At 47.8% G+C, this 11,736-nt stretch overlaps 1 pseudogene; it reads left to right on the plus strand.

Annotated features, from left to right (window-relative positions):
- Positions 1-1,408: 1,408 nt before the first annotated feature.
- LOC130283730 (U2 spliceosomal RNA) lies at positions 1,409-1,570 on the plus strand (annotated as a pseudogene).
- The last annotated feature ends 10,166 nt before the right edge of the window (positions 1,571-11,736 follow it).

Here is an 11,736-nt window from a genome sequence, read left to right on the forward strand (position 1 = left end):
CTAAGGGTGCAACTAGAAAAAAACGTAATGGCTAAATTCACACATTCCGCCGTGTGAGTTCTGCTCTAACTGTGCAGAGTCCTAGGATTCTTCATAAAATAAGTTTGTGTCTAAAGTTTTCAATATATGATAATAGACGTAGATTTTAATTATTTATAGGTGGATAGTTTATCATTAGAAACAGTGTTTCCAAACCAGGGTGCCACCAGCTGTTGCAAAACTATCACTCCCAACATGACTGGACAGCCTTTGGCTAAAGTGGAAAGATTTGCACCTTTGTCTGTCTTCTGGACCCATTCCAGATGTAAATACTGACAAAATCCAGAATGTGAACCCAGCCTTACACAGAATTAGGGCAGAGAGATCTCCTGCAGGTGCCACACAATGAATAAGGGGGGTCTGCATATAGTGATGCTATGACATCATGGACCCGTCCCGGTGGGCTCCAGTCATGCTTCACTGACAAATGGCGCTCCTCTTTCTTGGCCTCTGTTTTACAAGCAGTGAAGTGTTGTATGCAGCCGGTTCTCACGGCAGGCGCTGCAGGACAGTGAGCAGCATATGGTCGGCATCAGCAGGATTTTCATCAAGTCACTTGGCTCGGCTCAACTGAGCTGCCCTGAGGAGCCCATTAACTATTACTCATCGTCACATCAAAGATACAGGAACCGATCCTTTTACACAACAAACACAAAATGGTTACCACATGTTTAAGGTGGTTTCTGCAGGTGGCTCATCTTGAACTGGATAATTTTTTTTTAACAAAATGATTATATATAGTAGTGTTGAGTAGCTGTATTGGTCCAGTGATGCGGATGCAAAATCATAAAATGTTGCAGTATCTTGTAATACCTTTTTTATTGGACTAACAGTATTTTGTAGAGACAAGCTTTCGGGAGTCCTCCCTTTATCAAGTCAAAATCTGTACAAAATACTGTTAGTCCAATAATACTGTCCAAAAAAGTCCAAAAAAGATATTTAAAAAATTCTGCAACATTCTATGCTCTCGTTGCATATATATATATATATATATATATATATATATGCAAATCATAAAATGTTGCAGTATCTTGTAATACCTTTTTTATTGGACTAACGGCATTTTGTAGAGACAAGCTTTCGAGATTCCTCCCTTTATCAAGTCCAAAGCAAATCTCTACAAAATGCTGTTAGTTCAATATAAAAGGTATTACAAGATACTGCAACATTTTATGATTTGCATCTGCATCACTGGACTAATACGGCTACTCAAATTTACTATATATATAAATACAGTAGGGGAATATGTACTCTCCCTGAGTTAAATACTCATTCCGTTTAGTTGGTCTAAGTCCCCTCATCTCAGCCAAGCCAGATTACCCTGCTCTGTACTGATGAGGGACAAGTACCCCGAAAAAGCTGTCTGCAGATCGCTTCTCGGCCTTTTGGCTAAGATCAAGTGTAGTATCTGTTCTTATCAGTTTTCATGCTGGTGTGGGGATGGGTGCTGCATGGAGGATGCAGGTGTACCAGGGCTTTCCGGGGCTGGTTCTGAGGAATCAGCTTGATGGCTGCCCCGATGTGACCCGTTCCCTCCGGGTCTTGCCACGAGGCTGAGAGGGTCTAGAGCCAAGGTACTGTTATGCCTCGGGGAGTGGTGACCACAAGGTGCCGAAACTCACTGGGAATACTGGCTCACTGAGTTGAAGCACGGGCACCATAATCTCTTCACCTTGTGGCACTCACCTCTTGATTCCTGGCCTTCTGGCTAGGATCAGAGAAATTTTTATAGATCCGGCCGGATGTCCGGGCAGTATATCTGCACACATTCACTTATTTATTTCTTTTTGTCTCACTGTGTCACTTTTTGCGTGTTGTTCACAGGATTTGTCAGGATGCGGTAGCACTTCTGGGTGTCCCTCCTGGTGGTCTAGGGGAGGTGTGTGTGGTCATTAGGTTCCGCACCTCTCTGCAAACACCCCGGGTACTCCTGCTTTGGCAGGGTACCTACCGTTATCGGCTCTGCGGGCAGATACCTTGGCTAACGCCAAGGGGGATGCCGGGAGCATTTGTGGTCCCCTAGTAGCTTCGGCGAAAAGGGACATCGAACCTGGAACCTCGCAGGTACCTTTTGGTCCGGAGGCGAAGGGTAAGGTTTGTTGGGGGGCCTCTCTCCTATAGACCGCATCCTTTGTGCACGTTTTTTTTTGTGTAACACATTTGCACTTTTTCTTGCACTTTGGGTGATTCGAGAGCACGTTCCTCGGCTTTAAAAAAAAAAAAAAGAAACAGCTGTCTGCAGATGGGGGTTCTTTCCTTCTGGAGAGAGAGTTCTGGCTTGGCATTAATCCCGATTAGCTTTTTATATCCTGCAGCTAAGCTGATACCAGGGAACATTGCCTGAAAAGGTGATGTAATGAGCTGATTTGCATATTTCCCTACCCAGAATGCCTGCGCAGTGCTTAGTGGCCCTTGAAAGCTCTGTCACACCAGGAGTGGTGAACTCTCCCTGAGTTAAATACTCATCCCGTATATATATATATATATATATATATATATATATATATATATATAAAAATTGTGAGAAGGTGAAAGGCATTGTGGTGGATGGGCGATATGTGTCACCAAGGTATCTGGCCTTGGTGAAGTAAGAGCCGGTATTTAGTCATTGTCTGTGCTGCGTTGCAGTCTGACACTGTAGCCGTAGTATGGCTGGAAGGCCAACCCGGGACGGCTCTTACTGGGAATGACCAAGTGCAGGGCGGGGGTCATTCCCCACAATCCAAGCCGCCTTTTGTTGGCCTTAAAGGCAACCTGTTTCACCAGCTGAGGGGGATTTGCTAGTTGCAGCTCACACTGCCAGAGAGAGCTGAGTGCAGAGTTCTTCCCTGAGAGTTTGGAAGCTGGTCAGCAGACTGCCTGGAGGCTTGGAAAAGACTTGCTTGATGCTGCATGGCATGGACTCAGGTGTGAACAAACACCTAAGGAATACAGGTGGAATTTTGTTACGTTTTCCTTGGTTCTGCATTTAAAGACTATTTGCTGTGTGCCAAGTGTGAATAAACACCGAACACTGAACTTTGATTTGAAAAGTACTGTTTCCTTACCTCTATACTGCAACCGCACCTATTTGCAAGAGCGAGTCATCACAATATATATTATATACATATATATATATATATATATATATATATATATATATATACAGTACAGACCAAAAGTTTGGACACACCTTCTCATTCAGAGTTTTCTTTATTTTCATGACTATGAAAATTGTAGATTCACATTGAAGGCATTAAAACTATGAATTTACACATGTGGAATTATAGACATAACAAAAAAGTGTGAAAATATGTAATATTCTAGGTTCTTCAAAGTAGCCACCTCTTACTTTGATTCCTGCTTTGCACACTCTTGGCATTCTCTTGTTGAGATTCAAGAGGTAGTCACCTGAAATGGTTTTCACTTCCCAGGTGTGATGGTGTGGAGGAGGAGGTGTGATGGTGTGGGGGTGCTTTGCTGGGGACACTGTTGGGGATTTATTCAAAATTGAAGGCATACTGAATAGGGATCGTCCAATATCGTTTTTTTAGGACCGATACCGATAATCTATGGAGGCTAGGGCCGATAGCCGATAACTTATACCCATATTCCGGTATAAGTTAACGGCTATTCAACCCCCAAACTCCCCCCCCCCCCCCCCCCCCACCGCTGCAGATCATTGATTTAAAGCGGGCGCTTTAAATCAATGAACTGCAGTGGCTTTTGCGGTGCCATAGACCACCGACGCCACCCGCTTCTCTCCCCCTGCCTGTCCGGGGGTCCTGAGTCCTATCACCGTCACCGCCCCCCCCCCCTGCCACACCGCTCTGTGCCCCCTACCGCCCCACCGCACCGTAACGCCCCGGCCCCATTGCCTCCCCCATCCCCGGCTTTATAATTATCTGTTACCGGGGTCCACCCTACATCTGGCTCCAGTGGCGTCCTCCTGAGCTGTCACTGTGCGCACTGACGGTGACGTCACCTCGCGTCACGTCACTCGTCTTTGCGCACAGCATAAGGCAGGACGCAGCAGGAGCCAGAAGTAGCGTTGACCCCGGGCCCCGGGAACAGGTAATTATAAAACCGGGGATGGGGGAGGCAATGGGGCCGGCTGTGCCCGAGTGGCGGACCTGTTGCTGCAGCTGCATAGTGTAGTGGCAGGGGGGCCCCCCTAGGCTATGAGGCCCGGTCACGATTGCGACCTCTATAGCTACGCCACTGCCAATATGTGTACATTTCACCGTCAATGATATTGCACTGCTGCTTAATGATATTTGCAAATAGAAACATCAACATATGAGTAACCACAAAAAATACAAAATGGTAGGTGGAAAGGATTTATAGAGTTTTTCCAATAATACCTCCCCTATATGTCTGACCCTAATAGATAGCTGCCATGCTGAAAATTGTGACCTGACCCTATGTTTATTTCCTTTATTTTATCCATGGAATTTGTCGCTTGTGAAACTGACATAGCAACCTGTCCTCATAACCTAAAAAGACATTACATGACAGCATGGTGCATTTAGGCATGTAGACATTGTCAAGACAATTTGCTGAAGTTCAAACAGAGCAACAGAATGGAAAAGGGGATGTCATAGCTGTAATGGAGTCTCATCAGACCGGGCAACATTCTTCCAGTTTCCAGATTGTCCAATTTTGGTGCCTGTGTAAATTGTAGCCTCAGTTTCCTGCTCTTAGCTTACAGGAGTGGCACCTGGTATGGTTTTGAACGTGTTGTGTGGTCAGAGATGGTATTCTGCAGATCCTGGTTGTAACCAGTGGTTATTACCAGAGTTACTGTTGCCTTTCTGTCATCTTTAACCAGTCTGCCTGTTCTCCTCTGACATCAACAAGACATTTTCCTCCACACGACTGCTGCTCACTGGATATTTTTTCTCTTTTTGGGATCATCTCTGTTTACCCTAGAGATGGTTGGTTATCCAGCATCTTTTTAATTATTTATTTCTGCCCAGGATGTCGCAATAAAATAATGAACTTTAACTTACCTTCCGCACTCCCCCAGTTCTGCTGATATCAGTCTTCCAGACTGTCAAGACCCCCAATACCTTATACCGTACCATTTATTGTTTTCCTTTCCCCAAACTTAAGTAATTGAATAAAGACATTAACCAATTAACTTTTATCTGTGGGTGAGGATAGGCCATAGCTTTATTTATAAATATATAAATAACATTAAATAACCGTAAAACAAGGCACTATTGTCTTCTGTTCAAATGGAGAGGTACTGCCAAACCCAACGGTGTACAGGTCTACCCCAGGTCTATCTTCTTACCGCCAAGAAGTAGACCAGTTAAGCCTACACTGGGCTCAGACTCCCACCCAAAAGGTAGAGACCATGCTCTATGCCATCCTGCAAACTGGACAAGAAGATGTCCAAACCTATATCTGTAAGGTGCACTTAATCGGACCTAAACAACCTCCTGTTATCCCCCTCTAACTGGACATGCCTGACCACCACACCAGCACGGAGCTGCACGAAACAAGACATTCGCGCATTCACCGTGCGGCGTGCCCTCTCTACTGCAGCTGGATCCCAGGCCCCTGTCCATAAAACCCAGGGGACAATCTCCAACCACAAGAAAAAACCCGGGAAATCTCAACAAATTGGCACTCATCATGGTAAGGAGTTCAGGTAAAGGAGTGGAACACAGATCATTATCACCAACATGTAAGGCCAACAGAACTGGCCCTCTGGACAACCTGCTGATGCCCACCACCTCGGTCAATACTTGGGGCCACCTCAGCCCTCGAATGCCACGCCAGCACACCTCGACTCCTTGGAACCCCAAATTCCTGCCACCAGGATGCGTCTCAGCTCGCTGAGCAGCCCCAAATACATAGTGTCCCAGCATCCAAATACATAGTGTCCCAGCTGAGTGTAACCTGCAAATGAGAACTCAAAAATCAATCAACAAATCAGGGCAAATATAACGAGAATAGCAAGCAGACCGCCAGCGCCCGACGCGCTTAACCTCCGTCTCCGGCAAACCAGCATGGGCAGCCTCAATGGCAGCCCCGATCCGAAAAGAGTGAATCTCGAAATCACGAAAATCAAGACCCACAACAGAAAGACATCGCCAAAGAACAGATAAAAACTGAAATTGAGTAAGAGGAGAAGCATCCTCGTGCAAAAGAAAATTGGGACCACGAGGCGGCAGCGCCGAATAAGAAGACGACAACCGAAAAGGCCATGCTTTACTGGAAACAGCATAAAGCAACAGCCAGGACCCACGACCCACTTGATCAGTCTTGAACTTGCGGATAAGCATTTGCACAAACCCATCGGCAAGAAAAATGTCTGACTCGCCCATACCTCCCGGACGGAAGCGAGAAGGGGGGACAAGCTCCCCGATCCTCATTGCCCCGAAAAAAAGCCAGCACAACAGCCGTTGAAAACAAAACTGACTCGAAAAAGGAAGAGCAAACCCGCTGCGATGCCGCAACCAATTTAGTCAACAGCGGAAACCACTCCGGGCGACGCACATCGAGGCAGACCCACTCGCAAGACCAGCCCTTCAGGGCCTGGCGGACCACAAAAAACTTGGTGACATCTGACCAACCCAAAAGCTGAAAATAAAAAGCAACCCCAGCCATCTGGCAAGCAGCAACTGAACCCACAACCCCCCGCCTGCGCAGCGGCAACACATAGTCCAAAGTAAACTCAAGCCTGTCCGGCGCGACGCTAAACACATCACAAGACCCCACCAACTCCAACCACTCTGACCAATGCCTTACCGTGGGAAGACAAGGTGGCTGGAGCCACAGGAGATCTAACCAGTGACATCAAACACTCTCCACGATCTCCCACAGGATGCCCGGGCACGGACAGCCCTCCAGCTCCGCCTGGGTCAGCAGCTGACGAAAGTCCTGCCAAAGAAAACAAGATATAGCATCAGCAATCCTATTCTCAACCCCTGGAACATGTTGGGCCTGGAACAAGACGTTAAATTCCAGGCAGCGAAGAACAAGGTGACGCAGCAATCCAAGCACTTGAGGGGAGCTGGAAGAAAGACCATTAATAGTGCAAACCACGCCCATGTTGTCACACCAAAAACACACCCGCCGGTCGCTCAAAGTGCCCCCCCACAGTTACACAATTCCACAAAACAATTCCAACAAAACAAAGTCCCCGCACCAGCCAGCAGAACGCCAGGAATTGGGCCACTCTCCCGCACACCACCGGGAGCCATACACTGCACCGAAACTGACCGAGCCAGACACATCTGTGAAAAGAGCTAGCTCACCATTAGTGGCAACTGGGGACAGAAAACAAGTCCGGCCATTGTAAGACTCTAAAATTGCAACCAATCCGAAATATCGGTCTTGATGGCTCTAGTGACATGGATGCAATGACGCCTGGTGCCAATCGGGCGCCTGGTGCCTCTCGACGCCAATGACAACCACTGAGAAAAAACCCTGACCATAGGCATGATCCTGCATGCAAAATTCAACAAACCAAGCAAGGACTGGAACTGGACCAAAGAAACCTTAGCAGCGCCCAGGAAACCAAGCAGCAAGGAATGCAGCCTCTCCACCTTATCCACAGGGAGACAGATAACCATAGCCAGTGTATGAAATTCAATCCCCAGAAAGGACAACACCATGCTAGGGCCCACCGTTTTATCCCCAGACAAAGGAACACTAAAACGCTCCATGAAAAAGCGAAATGTATTCAGCAAAAAACATCAATGATCCGAACCTTGAGGGCCAACAAAAAGAAAATCATCCAAATAATGCATGACTGACGAGGAACTGGTCTCATATCGAACCACCCATTCAAGAAAAGAGCCAAAAAGCTCAAAATAGTGGCAAGATATAGAGCAACCCATCAGGATGCACGCATCATAGAAATAATCGCCATTCACAAAACAACCTAACAGAAGGTGACAATCAGGGGGAACAGGCAGAAGGCGAAAAGCGGACTCCGTGTCCGATTTAGCCATCAAAGCACCCCAACCCGCTTTACTGACCAAGTCAACCACCCTGTCAAACAACACGTATTGTACGGAGGAATCCTCCACCGGAATACTGTCGTTGACCGAGGTACCCTTGGGATAAGACAAGTGATAGATCAGCCGGAATTTCCCCTCCTCCTTCTTAGGAACCAAACCCATCAGGATGCGTCTGCCCCATCACACACCCCAAAACGCTAAAGGCCTGCAGCCAATTAGACATGGTCGTAGCCACCTTCAGCTTACGATCAAAAGACCTATCACCCAAAGCTCTCCGCTCCTTATCCACCGTGTGTTGATCAGCAGAAATTAGGGACCAAATATCCACATAACCATTCTCCCAAATCTTAACTTTAACCTCCTCAGACAAATGCAAACCCAAAGGGCTAACCCCACATAAGAAAGTATCCTTCAGTATGCTAGCCCTGGGGGATGGATGGGACGGGGGAGGAACTACAGCAGAACCCGAAACAACTGATCAGCAAGGGCAGTAAATGCCTGCACCAAAGTAGTAGTGTCCCAAGCCTATAAACCCAGTGGGAGGGGAACCAAAAACCCGGGAACCAAGAAACCCCTCTGATAGGGTGAAATCCAGTTCATCTCCTACTGGCCAGCAGTAGCTAGGCAGATTAACCGAAGGGGGCAAGGGGGGGGGGGGGGGGGGGGTCAAACCAACATAAGTGAAGGGGGGGGGGGCTGAAACTAACTAGCTCTACAGTCAGGGGGAAAGCTAGTTATACACAGATTGCCCCTGCATTCTTTGTGTTACGTGTTGGGCCCCAAAATCAGGAAGAAGGGGTTGGAGGACAGGAGAGCGATATTGGCAGCACCATGGAAGAAGTGAAATATAAGTTAAAGTTTATTATTTTTATTGCAGTAGCCTTGGCAGAAATAAACATTTAAAATAAGTCACACAATGGCCCAGATTTATCAAACTGTGTGAGAGAAAAAGTAGAGAGCCAATCACAGCTAACAAGCTCTGGTAAAGTGAAAGCTGAGCTGTGATTGGTTGTTGTGGGAAAATCCCTCAATTTTTTCTCTCATGCATAAATCTGGGCCAATATACATACAATATATATATATATACACACACACACAATATATATACTCAAGTATAAGCCGACCCAAATATAAGCCGAGGCCCCTAATTTCACCCCCAAAATCCCAGGAAAAGTTATTGACTCGAGTATAAGCCTAGGGTGGGAAATACATCATCCCCCCTGTCATCATCCAGACCCCCGTCATTAACACCCCCGTCATCATCCCCCCTTCATCATCACCGCCTGTCATCATCCCCTTGTCATCATCCCACATCCCCCTTGTCATCATCCCACACCCCCTTCATCATCCTCTTGTCATCATCCCACACCCCCCTTCATCATCCTCTTGTCATCATCCCACACCCCCCTTCATCATCCTCTTGTCATCATCCCACACCCCCCTTCATCATCCTCTTGTCATCATCCCACACCCCCCCTTCATTATCCCCTTGTCATTATCCCGCACCCCCCCTTCATCATCGCCTTGTCATCATCCCACATCCCCCCTTCATCATCCCCTTGTCATCATCCCACATCCCCCCTTCATCATCCGCTTGCCATCATCCCACACCCCCCTTCATCATCCTCTTGTCATCATCCCACACCCCCCTTCATCATCCCCTTGTCATTATCCCGCACCCCCCCCCTTCATCATCCCCTTGTCATTATCCCGCACCCCCCCTTCATCATCCCCTTGTCATCATCCCACACCCCCCCTTCATCATCCCCTTGCCATCATCACCACATGTCATCAGCCCCCCCCCCCTTCATCATCACCGCTTGTCAATGTCTGATACAGTGGTCTTCAACCTGCGGACCTCCAGATGTTTCAAAACTACAACTTCCAGCAAGCCCGGGCAGCCATAGGCTGTCCGGGCTTGCTGGGAGTTGTAGTTTTGAAACCTCTGGAGGTCCGCAGGTTGAAGACCACTGCGGCCTTCGACATCATCCAGCCCCCCCCCCCCCCCTCTCACCCCCTTTAATTCTGTACTCACCTCCGCTCGGCGCTGGTCCGGCGCTGCAGGACTGTCCGGTGGGGAGGTCGTCCGGTGGGATAGTGGTTCCGGGCTATCCATCTTCACCGGGGGGCCTCTTCTCCGCGCTTCGGGCCCGGAATAGAGGCGTTGCCTTGACGACGACGCAGAGGGACGTTACTAATGAACATCCCTGTGCGTCGTCATCAAGGCAACGTGACTATTCCGGGGCCGGGCCCGAAGCGCGGAGAAGAGGCCCCCCGGTGAAGATGGATAGCCCGGAACCACTATCCCACCGGACGACCTCCCCAACGGACAGCCCTGCAGCACCGGACCAGCGCTGAGCGGAGGTGAGTACTGTACAGAACTAAAGGGGGTGAGAGGGGGCTGGATGATGTCGAAGGCCGCAGTGGTCTTCAACCTGCGGACCTCCAGAGGTTTCAAAACTACAACTCCCAGCAAGCCCGGACAGCCGATGGCTGCCCGGGCTTGCTGGGAGTTGTAGTTTTGAAACTTCTGGAGGTACGCAGGTTGAAGACCACTGAGGGCGGAGAGTTCACTCGAGTATAAGCCGAGGGGTTTTTTTCCAGCACGAAAAATCGTGCTGGAAAACTCGGCTTATACTCGAGTATATACGGTACGTCAGTTCCTGGCTTGGTTATATTTCTGTGCTGGACACGAGAGCAGCCGGATGCCGCTGAATTTAATAAGAGGCATGTACAGTTAATCCAGGGGACCGAAAATCTGTGGAGCTTTACTAACAAGAGGTATACCAAGTTGGTGTGTAAAAATTGTATGTAGTGAGTAGTATGATCACTAATGAACTGGACACTGACTATACACAGTATATCCAGAGACTTCGTGAGTCCACCCCTCTATACCTAAACCTAAAGGAACATTTGGCAGATTTATGAGCAGCCCAGTTGGCAAGTGCTGGCCCCCCTGTGGTCACTACACGCTGGCCTTGGCTGGTACAGTGCCACTCGTGTGATGCTCTGTGCAGGAAGAGCCGGCCATACAGCTGTGTGTCTCCCCCGGCACCTGTTCATCACAGCCTTGTTTAAGATTCCTGTATTATTCTCCATGACTGCTCACATTCCCGGCCTTGACACGTGACACAAAACAATGGGGATCATTATAGATGGGGCACAGCAGAATGGAAGAGGTTTCAGCGTGTAACATGGGATCTCCACTACCCGATGCAGCTCTCAAATGGGGGCAAAGTACAGGATGGGAGCCAAGACCACCTACACTGAGCCCCCCGACCCATCCCCACCAGGGTACCAAGATTACACTACTTGTTATCACTAATAAAACCTAGAGGGGCAATGATCTGAGCAGCCCCCACTATAACACTTCTTCATTCCCAAGATCAATAGTGAACAGTCATTTTATTGGGATTTTCTGTGTCTTCTATACAGGTTGTCATCTAGCGCTATGGGACTTAATAAATCTGCTATTTTTTGAGTTTTAAATAAATCTTCAGCTTTTTTTTTTTTTTAAGATCTCTGCTTGCTGTCACTGAACGAAAAATAAATAAATGATCAATTATCAACTAGCATGGCAGTTTTCAGTAATACAAAAGTCAAAAATATTTGCCCCAGCTGTGTTTTGTTTGATGGAGTTTTCCATCCAGAACGTATTCCCTATTCTGTGGAATGGGGGGATACATTTTATTTTTTTTTTTAAAACCTGGACAACCCATTTAACATAATTTACACTAGA

Source organism: Hyla sarda, chromosome 7, assembly GCF_029499605.1.
Source record: "Hyla sarda isolate aHylSar1 chromosome 7, aHylSar1.hap1, whole genome shotgun sequence".
Taxonomy (NCBI): domain Eukaryota; kingdom Metazoa; phylum Chordata; class Amphibia; order Anura; family Hylidae; genus Hyla; species Hyla sarda.